Here is a 20,933-nt window from a genome sequence, read left to right on the forward strand (position 1 = left end):
GTTCACGTTTGTGTGTTTGGGGACGGTACATGTGCTGTATGAGGAATAATAGCCAAACCACTCTTCATCCCACACACAGGATAATGTACCATGCCGTGATAACATCTATAAATATGTTGTTGTTTATGCCTGATATATATCACATAATGACCACGAAATATTTTTTAATCAAAACCAGAAATTCTCACTGTTCCCAGCATCATATGTGTTACAGTTGATGTGTAAAATGGCTGAAACTTTCGCTTAGGCAAATCACAAAACGCCCAAATATGTCAGTTATTTTACAAAATGACTGGATAATCTTTTAATTTATTTCATTATGATAACAAATTCTAAACTAATGATGTTTAATTTATTCTCCCAGTGACTGAAAATTATAGGATTAAAAGGAAACGAAAGTCAATGTATACTTGTTTTAAAATGTGTTGGCTTCTAATCCTTGCATCATCAGCATATTGTAATGTTTCGAAGCCCCTTTGAACCTCTTAATAATTTCTAGCCAGTTTCCCAAATAAATGGACATATTTTCAGTCAGTTTGGAAAATGACTGAAATATACACTATATATTTAGCCATTTAATAAATTGCGTCAGGCAATCATACGTTACACAGTGACTGTAACATATACACCACTGCATGCACAAAGCCCTTTGCCACAATATTCGCTGCAAATGCATCAAAAATTCTAATGACTTCATCATCTGCATTTTCGCGAACACCTGGTGTCATGACTGGCCATTCGCTTAACTTTCACAGCTATTTTGCCCTTTACGTTAAAGGGGCACTGATCTAACGCCATTCCCCGGACTGGTTGTTGCCTTTGTTAATGTTTCAGTCAGGTCGTGTCATCGCCAGTATTTCTCGGGACTTGTGTGGTAGGCAATGCATAGAAGTTTACGGGTGACAAAGTGGACAAAGGTTGCTTGACAACGCTATCGCTCTTCCCAAACGGTATCACAGTTAAGTATAATAAAGACGTTATTATAACCTTTGTCTAGCATTATTCTTGTTCGGAGAAAAGAGGCCTTTCTGTAGTCTGTGTTTGTGCGTAGTGTGCATAGTAATGTTAAAAATATAAATAACTTTTGTAAAGTTAACGTGCAAAATTTTAGACATGCTACACTATATATGTCTTGTAGGTACTATTATTTGTTATTTTGCAAAACTGCCTGTCCTCTAAAAGCGAACGCTCGTCACGCTGAGCCCCGGGTTCGACTCCCCAAATGGGTACAATGTGTGAAGCTTCCCTTTCCCCCCCCCCCTTCCAGGTCCGCCGTAAGATTGCTGGAGTTTTGCTAAAAGCGACGTAAAACCGTACTCACTGACTCACTCGGGTCACACAGAGTAAAAATCCGACAAGTACTGTGTCGTGGGAGCTGTTCACCCCGGGTTCAAAAGCTATATTGAATTTCCACTTGCTGGTTGCTTCCATTCTTTTGGATGTAGCGGCGGAGTTTTCGCGGATTTTCATATTTGATTGGTTTGCCTTTTAGGGACAGACGGGGTATCGTACCGTCTTCTCTCTTGTGAACTCCAACACTTATTTTCACTTGAAAGATCTATCCCCATTTGATCAAAGTAATTTGATGAGATTGGTTAAAACAACTCTACTGGAAGAGATAACATTGTAATAACATCTTACATGTACCCTGTACTAGGGCTGGGACAGGTAACTCGGGTACCCGGATCGGGTGGGTACTGAGTAGACCCTCGCATTTCTTTCTGATTATGCACCCATTCCTTTTGATTTTTCATATGGTTGAATAAATATGTAACTTAATAACACTTCAGTGTATGAATGACCAGATTGTTTAATACAATCTTAATACGTTTTGCCAGGGCTATGCTAAAATGTTCCCGATCGGACATTTTGAGAAATCTCCCGAGACCTACAGTGGGTAGCCGGGTATCGTCGGGTAATAGGGTGGTGGGTACCCGGGTAGTAAATTTGGACCCTGTACACATTTGAGTTTTTACATGTGTCCGTTATATGACGTTTCTATGGCCGTTTTGACTTTTGAGTTTTGAGGCCGTTCTGACATGAGGCCGTTCTGATATGAGACCGTTTTGACTGCAGGGCCTTGTTCAACTACCTGAACACGGGTGAACCGGATGTTTGAGCGTAGAAAGCATTTGACAAAAAAATAGTAATATAATATGTCATAGGTCAGGGTGCACGTCGTCTGTCTCGCATTGTTATGACTGTTGCACATGTAGTTGTATCCATCTATTTTATTTACCTACCTATATATATCTATCCAATCATTTACTTAAACGGAATCCGTTTCAGCGGGTAATCCAGACTGATTATTCCCTTGCATTGACACACACTATGGATAACCGTCGATTAAACATACACGCAGCTATACATGGTATAATACGTGTAGTCAGTTTTAAGGATATCAAAGTAAGGATACTGTTATAAAAAATGTTACAGCTGGCTCCAACCGGATCATATTTCAGTAACACATTAATTGTCTTTCCTGCATACAGTAAACTACGGTTATAACGAACACGCTTATAACGAACTGACGGATATAACGAACTTACTTTTTTGTCCCTACTATTTGCTGCAGTTATGCTGTATATATGCTTATAACGAACTACGGTTATAACGAACTAAAATTAGCAGTCCCTTTAAGTTCGTTATAACCGTAGTTTACTGTATATGGTCTCTGCGAAAACTGATCCCAGCATCAGATGAACTGAATAACTCTGGTTTGAAACTGACATAAAATAATAATAATAAAAATTATTCACTAATACCAAGATATATGCAAGCAATACCTGGCTTAAACTTGACCTACATACACGCCACTGCATTTGACAATCTCTGCATTCTAACGGCACATGTAATATGACACCGTGATCTGCATTAAAACCCAGTTAAACAAAGTTTGTTATGATTAAACAGATTGCTTTGTATACTAACAATAGAATACATGCATTCAAATCTTGAGCTGATCGGGTTGTGCCATACTAATTGAAACACACGATTGCTGTAGGCCTTACAAACCTACTCCTTATATATAGTTAATCAGAAACATAACCATTATAATAAATACAAGTAACAAGTGCCATCTATTATAATCAAAATTAAAATGTGCAACGCTTCCAATTTAACAATTTGGTTCTTTTTTGTGAACACACAATGCCACTTAGAAAGAGGTCAAATTTAACATTTTGTTTGTTGTTTAACGCTGCACTCAGCAATATATACGACGGCGGTCTCTAAAAATAATCGAGTCTGAACCAGACAATCCAGTGATTGACATCACGAACATCAATCCACGCAATTGGGATACGATGACATTCATCAACCAAGTCAGCGAGCCTGACCACCCGATCCCGTTAGTCGCCTCTCACGACAAGCATAGTCGTCTCTTACGGCAAGCATGGGTTACATGAAAACCTATTCTAACCCGGATCTTAACGGGTCGAGCAAATGTAACAAAAGTTATATTTGTTACATTGGTTCTTTATTGTTTTACAAGAATTCCAAACCTACACCCGTCACAAACACATGCAAAGGCAAGTCAATTGTTCAACTAAAAAACACGGGAACATATGGCACAAGTCAAAATAGTCAATATTTTCGTCCACTGTGTGTTCACTACATCGGATAGATGGAATACATTGATAGGCTGATAAAAAGTGCTGTAAGATATACAGTGTATATATAGGGGGAGGTCTGGTAGCCTAGTGGTTAAAGCGTTCGCTCGTCACGCCGAAGACCCTGGTTCGATTCCCGACATGGGTACACTGTGTGAAGCCCATTTCTGGTGTCGCCCGCCGTGACATAGCTGGAATATTGTTAAAAGCGGTGTAAAACCATACTCACTCAGTGTATATAGGTATGAAAATCTCGTGCTTCATGAAACTCGTACATTCAGCATGACAGGACTTGAACCACACGCATTTGACTGTACGAACCGTAAACATATTGAAAATCGTGTAATCGAATGTCAAGGGTGAAGTTTGTGCCATCACCAGTGTAAATATAGTTCGTGAAACTCGAGTATTGACCTGTGCTCTAAGCTAAGACAGACAGAGAACGTGTACCAGTACTGAAACTGGACCTATGTGTATCTATTACATAAACCACTGAATGGTAAAATACTAAACGTCATAACCCCCGGCGTAGCAATACCCAACATATATGTGTACATAATTTTCTCAGTTTAGCCAACAATAATCAGTTTGTTTACCTTGTGCAAAACTGTTTCCAGCGGTCTGTATCCGAATATAACACTGCGGGCCGTCTTTAAGCATTGTATTGCAGGTTATATTTAGATATTATATCGTTTTGACATTTTCGTTTTGGCTTTTGACGTTTTCATTTTAGTTTTTGACATTTTCGTTTCACTTTTCAGCGATTCAATATCTTCTTTACACATGATTTATCACATATTTGTAAGACAAATCGTGTTAATTTGCAAAAGGTTACGATAAAAGTATGTGAAATATCAAAATATGGAAAAACAGACTCCATGTCCCTTATGGGCCAACGTAGCTGACAGAGTGAATTAACATGTTATATATCTTATTGCGTTATTTTAATAACTCGAGAAATGATGTCATCACCTCAATTGCAATGTATTATCTGATTTCATGTGTCATGTAGTATAGATTATTGAGTGAGTGAGTTGGGTTTAACGCCGTTTTGAACAGTAATGCATTTATATTACGGCGTGTGAGCTTGATCTGGGAGGCAACCCCGAAGTGATAGAGGTCTTAGACGTTTACGTTTAACCCACGGGTATGGTGCTAACAAATCGAGAAGCAAATTGTAGCGAACCGGGATTCGAACCCACGATCATAGGTTTCTGTCGTGTCAAGGACGCAACTCTGCACAGCGAATTGCGGCGCCATAGTCGACTAGGCCACTCGTGACCCCGTATATATTATTGAAGAAGTTGGTCTAAAAACTAGTTTATATCCGCTGCCAAGATTAATAGTACATATATTGTTTTGACAAAAACTTAACGCCCGATCTTTATTTACTTTGTGTCTGAGTAACACTTGTCCATAGCGCCGCAACGCGTTGAAAATTCGGAGAGTTGCGTCCCTTTATCGTGCCAGGATCTGCTGGGCGTAGGTCGCAATGAAAGATTCGCTCATATTATGATAACTATCCGAGATCTTCCTTCACGCTGTACTTTGAACCCTGGATAAGCCATGCCGGGATCCTGAAGCATCTGAGTGCTTGACGCATCTTTGTAATGTTTACCTGCCCTAATAACGCTTTGCAATCTCACCTGTGCTCATATCGTGAATAGCTGTACCTGCAAGGGACCGTACGTTTAAGGAAAAGAGTCCCTTTCATTCGAAATGTCAAATTTTAAAGTTGCGGAAAAATATACCAAAATGGTTTGACAATTATGGAATGATTAAACGGCTGACGACTAGCCCTTTTTTCTTCCGTTTTTTTCCCCATCTTCATGACAAAATATAATGAGTTATGGGGTGAGCTACGATGAATGTTTTGTTTCGTAAGAATATTAGCTTGGGAACAAAGACTTGCTCACGTTCATATAATAGAACAACGCTTCCCGAAAAACTAAAAAAATCAGCCTTTGTGACACATTTCATCCTCATAAACATGCAATTGTTGAAATGAACAATTTCTAGCTCTTATTCATATAAACATATGATGATCCGGTACAAGGCGGTCCTCTGATTGGTTGATTTCTTACAATATGTGCATTCTGGTCGCTGAAAAGGGCCATTATAATTCATTCTACCATGACATTGAAGAACTCTTGATTCAGATTGCTCTCCCTTCTTGCTACGGAAACCCTTTTTGAATATGTTAAGGCTTTTCACGCACAATAACGTGCGTATGATTATACATCGATAGCCTACATGTCGATTCATTAAAAAATGGTTGCCGATCGATCACCCATAGGAACTGTAAAACGTATGGATATTTCCTATATTTCACATTGGGTCCCCAATACACACCGAGTCAAAAGGAGAAAGCGCTTAAGCGCCCGGTTCCAAATTAAATACGAGGTATACGCTTGACAGTGGGACAACGTCAAATTTCGAAACGCTTCTCATCTGATTGTCCTTTACCGACACAACGTAAGGCAGTTTCACTCACCGGGTTTTATTGAATAAGTGAGTTTAGCACCCCTTTGAATAGTATTCCAGTTATAACCCGGCGTGACAGCTTGTGGGAGGAAAGCCCGAAGTGATACAGGTCTCAGACGTTTACCACTTCGGTGAAACCAACGAGCACGGGTATGGTGCTGACAAACCAGAAACAAACTCAGGGCACATTTTGGATTCAACCCACGAAAATTACATTTATAGAACGCACAAGGGACGCAACTCTGCACAACAAATTTTGGCGCCTTAGAAAACTGAAGACTCCGTGCCCCCACTTCATATGAACAGAAAATCCCAAGTAATATTTCCTTGTGTGTGTCTAACGGGAAATATGTTGTAGTGTTGTTACCTTGGTAACCCCGGTTTAGTACCTTGTGGATCACAGTATACAGACCGTCATTAAGAATAGCTAATTTCCACGCTCAACAGAGATTCGTGTCTTTCGGTATTACATGCAAACATGTAATTGTACTATCTCTATTCAGACTAGACTGGTCCTCATTAGAAAAAAGGACCACGTGTACACTACTATGCAAAACTATGTTCCCTTCGCGCCCTGGTCGCGATCGAGGGGACGTGTGTTCTGAACAGTACTGTAGCTCCATCTTTCCGAGGTAAGAGTGCCCACGACCCTATATCCGAGCTGGTGGAAATGTGATGAAGGCTGTGGAAATTCTTGCCTCGGGAAGATGTGTTTAGCCACCCACATCGTCTTCTTGCAGTGTTGTTTTCAATGGAATTCATTTCAAAGTATGTTTTCGATGAGTTTAAATTAAATTTTATTTTAATGAAACAGTATACGATGTTGATGATGTCAGCGTGAGCAAGTTTTTAATGCGTTCGGGATGGTGATGCTACTGTATCTATAAGACATCAAGGTGTATGTCGTTAGTGACGACATGGCCATGACAAAATCATACATAATTATATTGTTTTACCATGTAATATGTTTACAAATTACCATGACAAATTTACACTTGTCATGTTTTGTAATATTTTGATAAAACATACCTCCTATTTAACTAATAAAAATTGGAAGTCATATGGGAATCTTTGAGTGTCCTGCAGCGTTACTAGGTTTCACTTGGTATAATCATCATCATCATCATCATCATCACCGTCATCAATATGACGGAACGAGGCATGTTCGATGTGCTTCTAATCAGAAACAAATAATATAAAATATTTGTATTTGTGAATATAAGGTAATACAACGGGTCCAACCTTATAAGTTCGATGAGTGTTTTTTAAAACTATTGGCACAGTGTTTGTCGCACTGTTTGGTTTTATATGATAATACTGATTAGATTTTCTGAACTTAAGTTATCCAATCGTTTCTATCTGTATTTAATAAATAGTTTTAATAAATATTTGAACAATCATTTTTTACAATTCTATATATGGATCCTTAGGAATATTTATATCTTGCAGATATCCAGAATTTCTACTGGATATCATTTAGCTTATCGTTGTCTATAGCCTTGACTTTGAAAATTGTGTGATATCTACATGTTATATACTAAGGTCGAGTTCGACAGGTTCATGCATGTTATAAATTCATGCTTCCGCGTTCCTATTAAATTATCATGAATAAGCAGGTTATAGATAACTAAGGTGTAAATATCCTAAGCTGTCATTGAAGTTAAACAAGAAGAGGAAAATCATTTTTCATTAAAACACTTCAGTAACAATTAAGGATAAGATTTTTGGACGAACAACTTTATTACAATTAGGCACGACGTTTCGGTGTAGGTTCTAACACCGTTATCGCTTCTTATTGTAATAAAGAAATTGTTCATACATAAATCATATCCTTACTTAGTACTCCAACTTCTCAAAAAAGTTAATTCAGTAACATATTGTAAAATATCAAAAAATATGAGAACATAAATCATGTTAAAAACACGTTTATAATACATTCACGCATACCAGATTGTTTATACTATACATATCAAGGTTAACATAGAGTGAATCTAATTCTAACAATTCAGTTCACCGTCTCTAATTATGGCATTGTTACTGAATAATACCCCAGGTAAGCACAAAAGGCCACCTCCATTTACTGAAACAACTATATAACTCCAACGGGTGAACAGGTCCTACACAACAATCAGCAATTGTTAATGCGGCAGGTACACGAGACGTTGCAGAACTCACTGTTCAGGGTTTAACCTTTGAACAGCGTGTTATTTGAGCAACAAAATCTAAAGCTGGGTGTGGTTGTATGAACTACATTCTTTGGTTGCATAAACAACCCGGATGAGGTGTGTTTTCAACAATTTTAGTTATTGCCCTGGCATTCAGAAGCTGTAGTAACAATGGGGACAGAGTTGACTCATGTTTTAAACAATATATTATTTTTAATAAATATTGAAAATAGGATTCGCCAAAATTCGTAATGGCGGTCATGTCTGAAGACCTCTCCCGTACAAAACTACTTTGTACACAATGTATTATAATTACAATTAATAACACACAGTGGATGATGAAGCGTTCAGCATGATATTCATGTATATCTAAACGTACAAATGACTTTAAATGGCTTACAAAGCGTTTGGACACGGTAATGATTAGTATTATAATGGTTAAGTTATTGGCATTTGAAACCCTTAACATCTTAACTCGGTATTATTTTTACATTGATTACATGACAGATTTTAACATATTTTATTCACTTGATTAAGAAAGGTACCGGTAGCAGTTATTGTACCCAAAGCATACAGAGGCTGAAGTCCACGTCAACGCCATGACACTCAGCAATTGCCCAGCTATACATCATCGATCTCTAATCCAGTGATTGACATCACAAGCATCGATCGATCAACGCAAATGGGAAAACTCATTATAATGAATGTATTGCTAAATCTTATAATGTTTTAGATATACCTGATATCGACATACTTTGTTTAATTTTCAGTGACTCCAGTGTGTGTTTTATACTTGCCAAAGTCTGTTTTTTAATTCTTAATCCTAAAACAACATCTTATATATGGATAACTTTTTACTATGTCATCATTATATCATTTATGTATAAATTTTATGATAATTTGTCTCTCATAATTCTGTTGAATGGTCTGTACATTCTATCTATGTCAAGTTGTACAAAGCTGTTTTATGTATGTACAGAAGTGAGACGTTATTAAACTATTGTCTGTCTGGGGTACAATGCGTGCATCGACCAAGTAAGAGAGTCTGGCCACACGATCCCGTTATTCGTCTCTTACGACAAGCAAGGGTTGCTCATGACCAAGCCTAGCCTGGATCTTCACGGATATCAACACTGTGAGCATGATCAAGTGATTATTAGTAAAAATCCCCGGCTACCACCACAGACGGTGTGGGAATAATGTAGCAAACAACAATGATGAGGATGCAAAAGAGGGAGGTTGCTGTGACTTGTATGTAAGGCATTTGTTAATTGTTGGATAGGCCTTTCTATATGCTTGTAAAATATTTTTTGGATTTATTTAACCTGTATTATTATATTGCAATATTGTAAGGGAATCAATGCAGCTCAATTTGTCCTCTGTACACTACAACAAAATCTATATTCACTTCTCTCTGGGCTCATAAAACTATCAAATGCAGACTGTCGACAGATTCTTATCAACAAACTCCAATCCACAGATCCAAGAGTGTCGGAAACCACAACTCTATCGCATTGTTATTACAACAATCACTATAACAGTATATTTATTTAATGCAAATTTGTGATTGTTATTTATGTAAAATCCTATCTGCCCTAGTATATCAAATGTTTCAGCGTCGTAAATTATGTGTTAACATTTATCCTTAATAAAATGTGTTTAAATCTTAAAGATTTTATCAATTATTTAACTACATGCACTCTGTGCATTTTTATTGTTATCTTAGTGACACGTGTGTCTCGTGGGCCTCTTTGGTCGGACGTTGTATGTTTTTTTAATATGAATAAAATGTAATTTACCTGCTTATATACAACATGTGACACTTAAATAAACTATCATTCTTCTTCTCTCTTCTATATTCACTTCCCACCGGTCTCATAAATCTATGGAATGCAAGCTGTCGACAGATTCTAATCAGCAAACTCCAAATCCAAGAGTGTCGGAAACTACAATCACTATAACAGCCATAAGGCAAATGCACCGTTATTACATGTACTGTTATTGCAATGTATTGTGGGAACAAACACGAACTTCACTGTTTCAAATGCAAGTCCATAGTATACACTATAGTACAATTTCCTTATGATACTTAATACTTATGTCCTATAACGCTTGTTTCCATGAAAATATTAAGACAAAAATTGAAGTATTATATATTTAGAGGAATAAATGATTGACTTGTGAAATTCTCAGCCCGAACAAACAGAATATATATTTTACATTGTATTTGACAACTCTGACATAACGTTACACCTGTAATTAAGAAGTTGATCTATCATGTATTAGTGATAATTCCACCCTAAAAAGCTCAAATAGGCCTTTACAGCAAGTGCAGATCTATGTCCACCTCTAACGCTTCATAGTAACGTGTACGCTGTCCAGAGAACAGGCAAATGTCACGATTGCCTAAGCTTATCACTCGACCCTGTGAAACTATCAACTTGTGGTTAAAGACACATATACACGCCTATAGTAAGTTTGCCGGTCTCTGGTCATCATTGACGTCCACACTTGGTCCACCCGTTATTGATCCTAAACAGGTAGAAGGTAAGCGACCAAATAACGACGGCATAAATCAACACAGAGCCTACCTGTAGATCGCCTCTCCTGCTTCTACCGGTAACGAACGGGTATTAACAGCCGCGGATAAACACAGAACACCTGCAGCAAGCGAAGCCCCAACCTTGGATTATGGGTCATTTAGTCACGTGACATTCGTCTCACGAGATTCGTGTTCTCGCCCGACACGATAGGATTAAATGTGCAAATCTTTGATGGAGGTTACATATATTTAACGATAATTTTTACTACACCATCATGACAAATAGATTCGTGACGTAACCGTCAGTGATTGGACCTTTACACGTTTCTCCTCATGGCGGTTTATGTTTTATGTCAGCAATGTAATAATGGGATTTTTTTGGCTTTCAGTAAAGCAACTCTCATAGAAAAATATACGCAAATGCAACACATATACACACTGATTTTCTGTCTCCGTGTTGATGAATTCACATTTTTCCTCCTGTTTAATTATGTGTGATCCATTTGCCAGCTCCTCAACGACATATATATATATATATTCAATAGATCAGGAAAAAGGATTTCGGTTGGGTAAGTCGGTGGAACATAGTAATTTGAAATGACGTGCGAATCGTAGTGACTGTTCCTTACCGCATGCGCTATATGTTGTTTGTTGTTTAACGCCGCACTCAGTATGATCCGAGTGAGAATAGGTTTCAGCAACCCAACAAGAGGAAGCTATGGTTGCCGTAAGAGGAGACTAACGGTATCGGGTGTCAGGCTCACTGACTTGGCTGACGCATGTCATGGTATCCCAATTGCGTAGGTCGTTGCTCATGATGACAATCACAGGCTTGTCTGGGACCGTGATCAAATAAACGATTGCCACTGCCTTGAACTTTCACGTCACATGCCAGATTGAACGCATTAGTACGGAAGCGTAGTAGGGCCACGGTGATTTTTTTTGTCTAAGTATCTCCTACGTAGGACTTATTATCTCCTACGTAGGACTTAGTATCTCCTACGTAGGACTTAGTATCTATGACTTAGTATCTCCTACGTAGGACTTACTATTTCCTACGTAGGACTTAGTGTGGCCTAGAATCACTATCTCCTACGTAGGACTTAATATCTCCTACGTAGGACTTATCATCTCCTACGTAGGACTTAGTATCTCCTACGTAGGACTTAGTATCTATGACTTAGTATCTCCTACGTAGGACTTACTATTTCCTACGTAGGACTTAGTGTGGCCTAGAATCACTATCTCCTACGTAGGACTTAATATCTCCTACGTAGGACTTATCATCTCCTACGTAGGGTTTAGTATGTCCTAGAATTACTATCTCCTACGTAGGACTTAGTATGTCCTAGAATTACTATCTCCTACGTAGGACTTACTATTTCCTACGTAGGACTTAGTGTGGCCTAGAATCACTATCTCCTACGTAGGACTTACTATTTCCTACGTAGGACTTTGTATGTCCTACGTAGGACTTACTATCTCCTACGAAGGACTTAGTATCTCCTACTTACATTAGAGCATACTGCAAAGTCGCATTGAAAAGAAGTCATAGTTGTATTTACAACACGGCGCAGTTAACAGATGGCAACCAGTTCACCTTGAGACGCGGTACATTAGCTGTGTATACAATGAAAATGAACGTATAATCTAAACATAGCGCTCAGCCACAAGGCTCATGAGACACAATAAAACAGTAAATACATACATGGCCCGAAAAAAAGCCATAACAAACGACGGGGTAGCTCGCTATCACAGCCTTCACTGTGAGTAAGCAAATAGGTGTAGATTATGTTTCTTGGATGCACTGAAAAGCACTCCGCACTAGGTGCAATTTAATCCCTTCGTGACATTCCGAGTAATGTCGGTACAACCTGTGTGTGTGCACTGACAAAGCAGGCAATGCAGAAATATATATAAAATGAAGCGCTCGTAAAAGATACAACCCCACGATATGACCACAACGAGTTGGGCGTAACACCGATTTCAACAGTATTCGTTACCAACTCGTGTTATTCCCGGACAAGCGAAACAGGGATTCGTGCCCACTTGTGGCCATTTTTAAGACTGGGTTCCGTCTAAGCGCAAACGGGCATAGCTACAATGAATGAGTGGGTATGGTTCTACGCCTCTTTTAGCAATATTCCAGCAATAACACGGCAGGGGACACCAGAAATGGGCTTCACACGTTGTACCCATGTCGGTAATCGAACATGGGTCTTCGGCGTGACGAGCGAACGCTTTAACCATAAGACTACCCGACCGCCCCCATAGCTAAAAGAATTGTCAACTCGTTGCGTAATGATTCACGTATATTTCCCCATATGTCACGAATATTCCAGATGCTATTGAAAACACATCGGGACTAACAGTTTTATATGTGATGATTGAGTGAGTGAGTGAGTTGGGTTTAACGCCGCTTTTAACAGTATTCCAGTTATATCGTGGCGTGTCAGCTTAATGTGGGAGGAAAGCCCGAAGTGATGCAGGTCTCAGACGTTTACCAGTTCGGTGAAACCCACGAGCTCGGGTATGGTGCTGACAAACCTAGAAACATAATCGGGGCGAACCGGGATTCGAACCAACAATCATAGGTTTCTGGCGTGTCCAAGGGACGCAACTCTGCACAGCGAATCGCGGCGCCTTAGACGACTGGGCCACCCGTGCCCCCCGTGATGATTGAACGCATGTAACTGTATCTTGGGTGTATTTTTAAATGCAAGACATATATAAAATCAAAAATTATTCCTGAGGGATTCTTTGACCGAAGTCATATTCGCATTCGGATTGGTTTGTCGTATTTTTGCACATAACATTCATCGATAGGGGGGCGAGTCTTCTTGCTGGCTACGGAAATGGGCGAGTGGTGACGATTGATTTCAACAGTATTTCAGTTTAATACGTCAGCATGTGAGGAATGTTCGCAGGATTCGAACCCACTATCTTAGATTCCTGGCAGTCCCAAGTGAGGTATTGAAACATTCGCAGTATGAAAGACAAACGAAATACAGTAAACTACGGTTATAACGAACAGGCTTATAACGAACAGACAGATATAACGAACATACTCTTTTGGTCCCGACTATTTGCTGTAGATATGCTGTACGAGTATATATGCTTATAACGAACTACGGTTATGACGAACTAAAATTAGTAGTCCCCTTGAGTTCGTTATAACCGTACTTTACTGTATCCTTGAAAGTGGAGTTAGACATTATGATGTAATTTGCATATCTCAAACATGGTTACACACAGATATACATGAAAGCGAGATAATTGTTCCTGGTTCAAGGTTCCATTTAGAAAAGACAGGACAACTCAAGGGGAAGGCGTAAATATATAGTTAGAGGTAATATGTGTGCCCAAAAAATGATTTAGCTTCTTATAGCTGGGCTAGAGGCTATATGAATACATGTTAAATGTAAAACTCGCGACTACTTAATCGGTATTGTGTATCGTGCAGATAAGAAGCGTATATAACTGATCAATCGACAGGGGACGCAGTTGATATGAACATGTACACTGTAATTGCAGCAGATTTCAATATTGATATACTTCGAGAATAATCCCGAAATGGAGTACAGTAAACTACGTTTATAACGAACACGCTTATAACGAACTGACGGTGATGTATCCCTATCTGACAGTCAAAATAACCTCATCTTCAACAGCGTTCAAAAATATATACTGTCGACTAATAGATTCGAGTAACCCTTTATCATTAATACAGAATATCGCTCTGCGACCATTTATTATTAATTACGCCATCAGTGAATAAACTGCATGCATGTATATGAATACATGTGTATCTCTACCTCCTTCTGTAAACATAATGTTTACGGGTATATGTATCCTGGTGTATGTGTGTAAATATGTGTATGTGTATGTATATATATGTATGCATGCGTATTCAAGGGTATATGTGTATGTATGTACACGTAGTGTGTGTATGTAAGCATATATGTAAATGTACATAAGTGTATGTATGATTGTGTAATTATATATGTAGTCTTGCATGTATTTTGGATTAATGTGTATATACAAGTAAACTGTGTCTATAGGCAATTCTTATGCATGTCTATGTTATTCTTGCAAACATTATGTTTATGTTCTTGTGTATATATATTTCTCTTTGTTACTATAAATGTAATATGTGCATATGTATTTGAGTATGTGTATGTATGTATGAGTATGTATGATTGTGTGTATATATGATTATGTTTATATGTTTGTATTTCTTTATACGTATGTATATGTGTATATGTATGTATAATCAATGTCTGTACATATAGAGTAGGGAAAGGGCCACCTAAGTTGGATAACTTTTGCCCAATCCCGTTGACCATATATGTCAATAAAATATGTTTAAAACAACAACGAAGTGACGAATATAACGAACTTATTTTTTGTCCCTAAAATTTGCTGCATTAAAGCTGTATATATGCTTATAACGAACTACGGTTATACCGAACTAAAATTAGTGGTCCCTTTGAGTTCGTTATAACCGTAGTTTACTGTATTTGCAAATGGTGCATGGACTTTCACAAATTATTAGAGAGCCTACGAGGATCCCCGAACATTTCAACGATGATAGACTTACTGTTTTGTGACAGACGTTAATAGTGCACGGTGCTCGGGTGTGCTTGATCCAGTTTGTAATGACCACTGTCCAATATTTGTAACCATAAAAAACATAATCCCTAAATGTCATTCCTTTAAACGTAGCGTGTGTCATTATTCCTCAGCAGAACTAGATGGTCTGAACACTGACTTGCTGATAATTGATAGTGAGTTATTATTCTCATCGAGATTTTTTAAAGAGTGTATTGTGTCATTCTATACAATCCAAAATATGTTTTTGACGGAATACTGTGTTAATCTATAACTCTGGGAACAATAAAAGTTGAAAAATAAATAAAAAACAACTTTCTTTGAGGACCTATCCTGCATGTGTAACCGTGACATGGACCGCCCACCCTTAAATAAGAAAATCTATAAGTAAATGTAATTTTGGTGAAGTTATGGATATACCTCTGCCCGTGGACACCGCAAAGGCAACTCTGATGGTATTGGAAATATAATATACCGACGGAAACGAATAAGTGAACAGTGAAAAATGTAGGAGAAATAGCTTCACTGTTGGTACATTTGAAATAGCGAGCATAAAAATTCAACACATGTCAGAAACAAATGTTGAGATGTGTTTGTGTGCATTGTTTCCAACGCCTATTTGGTAGATATGCCTGCTAACCCATGAAAGCACATCATTTTACTGTGTCTAATACTTAATCATCCCTTATTCATTTCCACCAGTATACTTAAAAGTACAGCTTACTCTTCAGCTCTAAACCTGTCTAAACATTTCAATTTCTCTGCAGCGCGCACTATTACCATCACTATGGAAAGAAACTCTTGTCATTCCTATTCATAACAAAATAGCGTGAATGAACATACAATGTACAGACTAGTCGCGCTCCAAAGTGATATAAACATATTCATTTCTATAAAAGTGGAGGGATTGGCAAACAAGCAAATTTTGCTTTTCTGAATGACTTTCCCAAACATGATACATATACAAATAGCAATATATTGATAGTAACATGAGACATAGCAATAGCATACATTGTATAATTGGCATTAAAGGTAAGTATTGTTCTGTAAGTGTTTAATTACTGAATTATCTTCCATAACTACAGTTACATTATTATTTACGTCATAACAACATCGCAGTATCATATAGCAAAGCCATCATCTCAGACACAATCTCTAAATCGGCAAGACGATAGAATAAAACTGTGCACCGATTTCAAAATTTCAAGATTTGTTACTGTCGTTACATTTGAATTACCATTTAGAATTGAATTTAAATCGTAGCCTTTTACGAAATAATACATGTTTTGCCTTACTGTACTGTTTGGTACAACTCCAAACTTGTTCAGCAAATATAATTGAAAAATGTATATCCAAATATGTGTAGAACTATTTAATGAATAATAATGTTACACGTACTATAACCTACAATGTGGATTTATGCAGGATGCCATCTCAAATCAGTTGACATATTTAGAGACTATCTTGCAAAGGCTTTAGTGAAGGTAGGGAAGTTAGAGCTGTATTTTGTGATATGAGTAAATCTGTTGATAAAGTTTGGCACAAAGGAATAATTCATAAACTACAATTGTTTGGTATCAGTGGAAAGTTATTGAGATGGTTTGAAAGTTACTTAGAAAATCGACATTAAGTTGTGAATGGCTATAGTTCGAGTAAAAGGCAGTCTTGGTAGGTGTACCACAGGGCTCGGTCTTAGGACCGTTATTGTTTATTATTTGTATCAGGGATATTATTGAAGGAATGAATAGTATGATAAAACTTTTTGCTGATGACACATCTTTCTATTTGACCATAGACGATCCGGATAAAGCTGCTTGTAATATCAGTGAGTGAGTGAGTTGGGTTTAACGCCGCTTTTAACAATATTCCAGTTATATTGCGGCGTTTGTAATATCAGTAATGACTTAGACAAAATTTCAGAATAGGATGCAAGATGCAAGTTAAATCTAGTCTCGAAAAAAACTGAATCTAGTCAATTTATCCATTATGTGAACCCTAGCCGGAAACCTAACTTGTATAGGAATGGCACAGAAATCAAAGAATTACAAAGTCATAAGCACTTAGGTACATTATATTTGTATTGTATTTCATTACAAAGTAATTGTAACCGTGAAAGGAAATGTTGTCCAGTGGTTAACTAGTTACAAACAGTTAAAAAGGTAGCGGCGACTAAGTTCTTTCTTCCGGGAAACATTAAAATGCATTAACTTTTCTAACATAACAAACAAATTAGTACTCTGCCATCAGTGCCTGTCTGCAAATTCTATATGCTCGAAATCATGAGATGTCGTGAGACTGAATCCTAAGGACAAGCCGGAAGCAATGCTGAGACATATTTGGAACTCTAGCTAGGTTATCTGCTGGCTCTAGTCCAACTTCAGTCAAAGACCTTTTCAAGCCAAATTATTATTCAGAATTGTACAGTGTGTATAGATGTAACTTGGATAAATCACGTTGTGTGAAGTGAATGTGTTTAGGTTCTTATACCTTTCTATATTATGCCAATTAGGTCATTATTTCACTAATATGGTCATGATGTCAACCTTGATATAATGCCATATTCTCCAATGTGCATTATAACCAGATTGTCTTGGACTGTATTGATTAAGGCCTGACTCTACCTGCCTGTGTGCTAAAGTCCCCAAAATACATGCATGATTACGTTAAGAAATCCCCAAGCAGAGATTCTATTCAAGTCGTACACAGTATATCTAAAGACGTTGTAGCGGAATGAGTTAATGTGTGAGTGTATTTTGTTTAACGTCCAGATAGACACAATTCTTATGGATAACAACTTCTTTAATACTGTAAAAGGCGACGTTTCGGTATAGATCCTTATACCGAAACGTCGCCTTTTACAGTATTAAAGAAGTTGTTATCCATAAGAATTGTGTCTATCTTGTCATCCGTCAACTTCTAAGTAATGCCTATCAAACAATTTGTTTAACGTCAGTCCACAATTCCAGCGACATCAATAGCGGGTTGATTGAGTGAGTGAGTGAATGGTCTTAAACGTCAGTCCACCATTCCAGCAACATCACGGCGGAAAAAGCATATTGAGTGAGTGAGTTAATGGTGTTTAACGTCAGTCAACAATTCCAGCGACATCACGGCGACAATAGCGTGTTGAGTGAGTGAGTGAATGGTGTTAAACGTCAGTCCACCATTCCAGCGACATCACGGAGACAATAGCGTGTTGAGTGAGTGAATGAATGGTGTTAAACATCAGTCCACCATTCCAGCGACATCACGCCGACAATAACGTGTTGAGTGAGTGAGTGAGTGAATGGTGTTTAACGTCAGTCCACCATTCCAGCGACATCCTTTATTAGCTGACCACATTTTCTTTGTACTTAAATAGCAAAATATCTCACAGCTCAGTCAGTTTATAATAAAAAACAAACGTTTTCTGTTTCGCGTTATTCGAGAAATGTCACGATCAGCATCTTTGAAATGATATTCATATGACGTAATTCGATGGAGATGAATCGATATGACTTTATGCATACTTTGGATTATAAAGCTCAACCCGTTTCGCATATCTGCTTGTCACTGATCATTATGTGGGGCGGACTTTGACGCACATTGGACCTGCACAAACAGATATTTCATTTTAAATCCAATATACTACAACGTTCTTACATTATAAAAATTAATACATTTAAGGGCCACTCCACACGAATTTTACAAAGACTATTCAAAACGTATTCACATGTTTACAATATAGAAAAGAACAAATCAGTGTTGAGTGTCAAATTACCAACAATGCATTGCGACGTTAGGTGCGCGCATGATCAGTACAAGGAAGGAGAGTGTGTCTGGATGTCTAGATTGATACCTCCAGCAATACGTAGCGGCTACAACCCATCTCTCTGAACACACCTTACCTTAGAACCTCTTTGTTACTTTCTGAACCTGCGTTGTACAGCTGACCGGGAGTGCGTGTTGCAGGTAATCTTGACCTGGCACAGTGTACATGATTGACTACGAGGTTGGCTGGCTTACACGGGGCCACTGCCATTTCTATGGAATACCACAAGGGACATTGTAGCGTTGTCGCAGCGTCGCCCTTGCAAAAACAAGCAAAAACTGTCCAAATTAGCCAAAGCGCGACATTGCGACAACGCGACAATGTCCCTTGTAGTATTCCATATATTACCCATGGTTTGAAGGGAACATACAACCAGCCTGACCGACACTATCGAGGCTGATTTCATCAACTAACTTTCAAACTTCTAATTCTGCTGCCATTCCACCGGCACCGACAGAACTGACAAGTGTACTACTGAAGTAACAGCACCCGTCACACATTGCGGAGTGTCTTGAAGGATGCCTATAACGTTATTACCAAACTCTTGGCTGCCGGTTGAAGTAGCGAAAAATTAGGAGAGGATATGTAAGCCCACATAAATCAAAGTAATTTTACATCTGCCAGTGTTTTAATCGTAGAATATTTGTTTGTTAAATCTCCGGCTAAATCCTGTCAATGGTCGCCAGTGACTAAAGGGTTGGTGTAAATCCTGCTGGGGTCCATGCAGGTAGCAAAGGTACTGTAAGTCCCCATGGTCCTCAGTATGGTGACCTCACTTTAGTTGCTGGTGATATATAGCCCAATTTTATCTACCGTAATGTTATGAATTGTCATATTTTATGGTTATGTACTAGCTTTAAACATATATCTGTGATAATCTAGTTGTTTTACTGTCCTTCGTCGACAGAATCTTATACAGTTTACATATATATTATTAAAGTCAAATTTTGTCTCGTCACGATATGGCGGCAATATTGCCGATGTGACGTTAAATATTAACTCACTCACTCACTCACTTGGCTGCGGGTCGTATGAAGCTCAAAGCTCTACTTGTTCTCTTAAGCTAATTAATCTCCGAATACACAATCATTCAGCAAAGCATTACCAGTTTCAAATACACATACCTTCCCTTGGCTGGTGTGAACAGAGGTGTGTAAAGAGGGCGTTGAACCAGAACGTAACGTTGTGACGTGGTAACTGCAATAGTCACCAAGGCGCTATGGAGAAGCTATGATGTAGAACTCGCATCAACACACAAGGCCAGATAACTTCTATTTCGCTACTTCGTGTCAGCTCACATGTTGCGATTTAGACTCACACTATATTCAGTCTTTATTAACGACCGAAATACACCGAGGTCTGGGTTCGACTCGCGCGGCCAGTTTGCCACCGTCTCTCATACTCAACGTGTCCCTTACCAAACCCCGTTCTTGGATCTTAGAAGTGATACTTGATGCTGCTTCGTACGCTTGTCTATGTCAGTGCTGTAGCTGACAACGATGTAAATAATGGCGCTTGTGAATGCGTTCCAGGAATCAAAAGCTCCATCACAACACAGATGCACTGTTAACAGCAGTGTTCACACTGATCGATATGCGTTAACGGAAATATGACGGGAAATCTGTATCCGAGTACTTACTGACAGTCTTAGCACTGCGTGGAGAGCATTTGGTTTTATATACTCATTCAAACAAGTATGGAAGGTGAGG

General features: G+C 38.3%; 1 protein-coding gene across 2 annotated transcripts in view; it reads right to left on the reverse strand.

Moving 5' to 3' along the window:
- LOC139444618 (uncharacterized) overlaps positions 1-20,933 on the reverse strand; it is an 86,138-nt gene that overhangs the window by 21,057 nt on the left and 44,148 nt on the right. Inside the window, exon 1 of one of the 2 annotated variants that reach the window (XM_071225526.1) lies at positions 10,852-10,957. The exons of the other annotated variant lie outside the window; for it this stretch is intronic. The gene's annotated coding sequence lies outside the window, so the exon portion shown is untranslated. Of the gene's footprint in view, positions 1-10,851; positions 10,958-20,933 lie in introns of those variants that run through there. 2 annotated transcript variants of the gene reach the window in all.

This window comes from Haliotis cracherodii, unplaced genomic scaffold, assembly GCF_022045235.1.
Source record: "Haliotis cracherodii isolate W230 unplaced genomic scaffold, xgHalCrac1.p SCAF_6, whole genome shotgun sequence".
NCBI lineage: Eukaryota > Metazoa > Mollusca > Gastropoda > Lepetellida > Haliotidae > Haliotis > Haliotis cracherodii.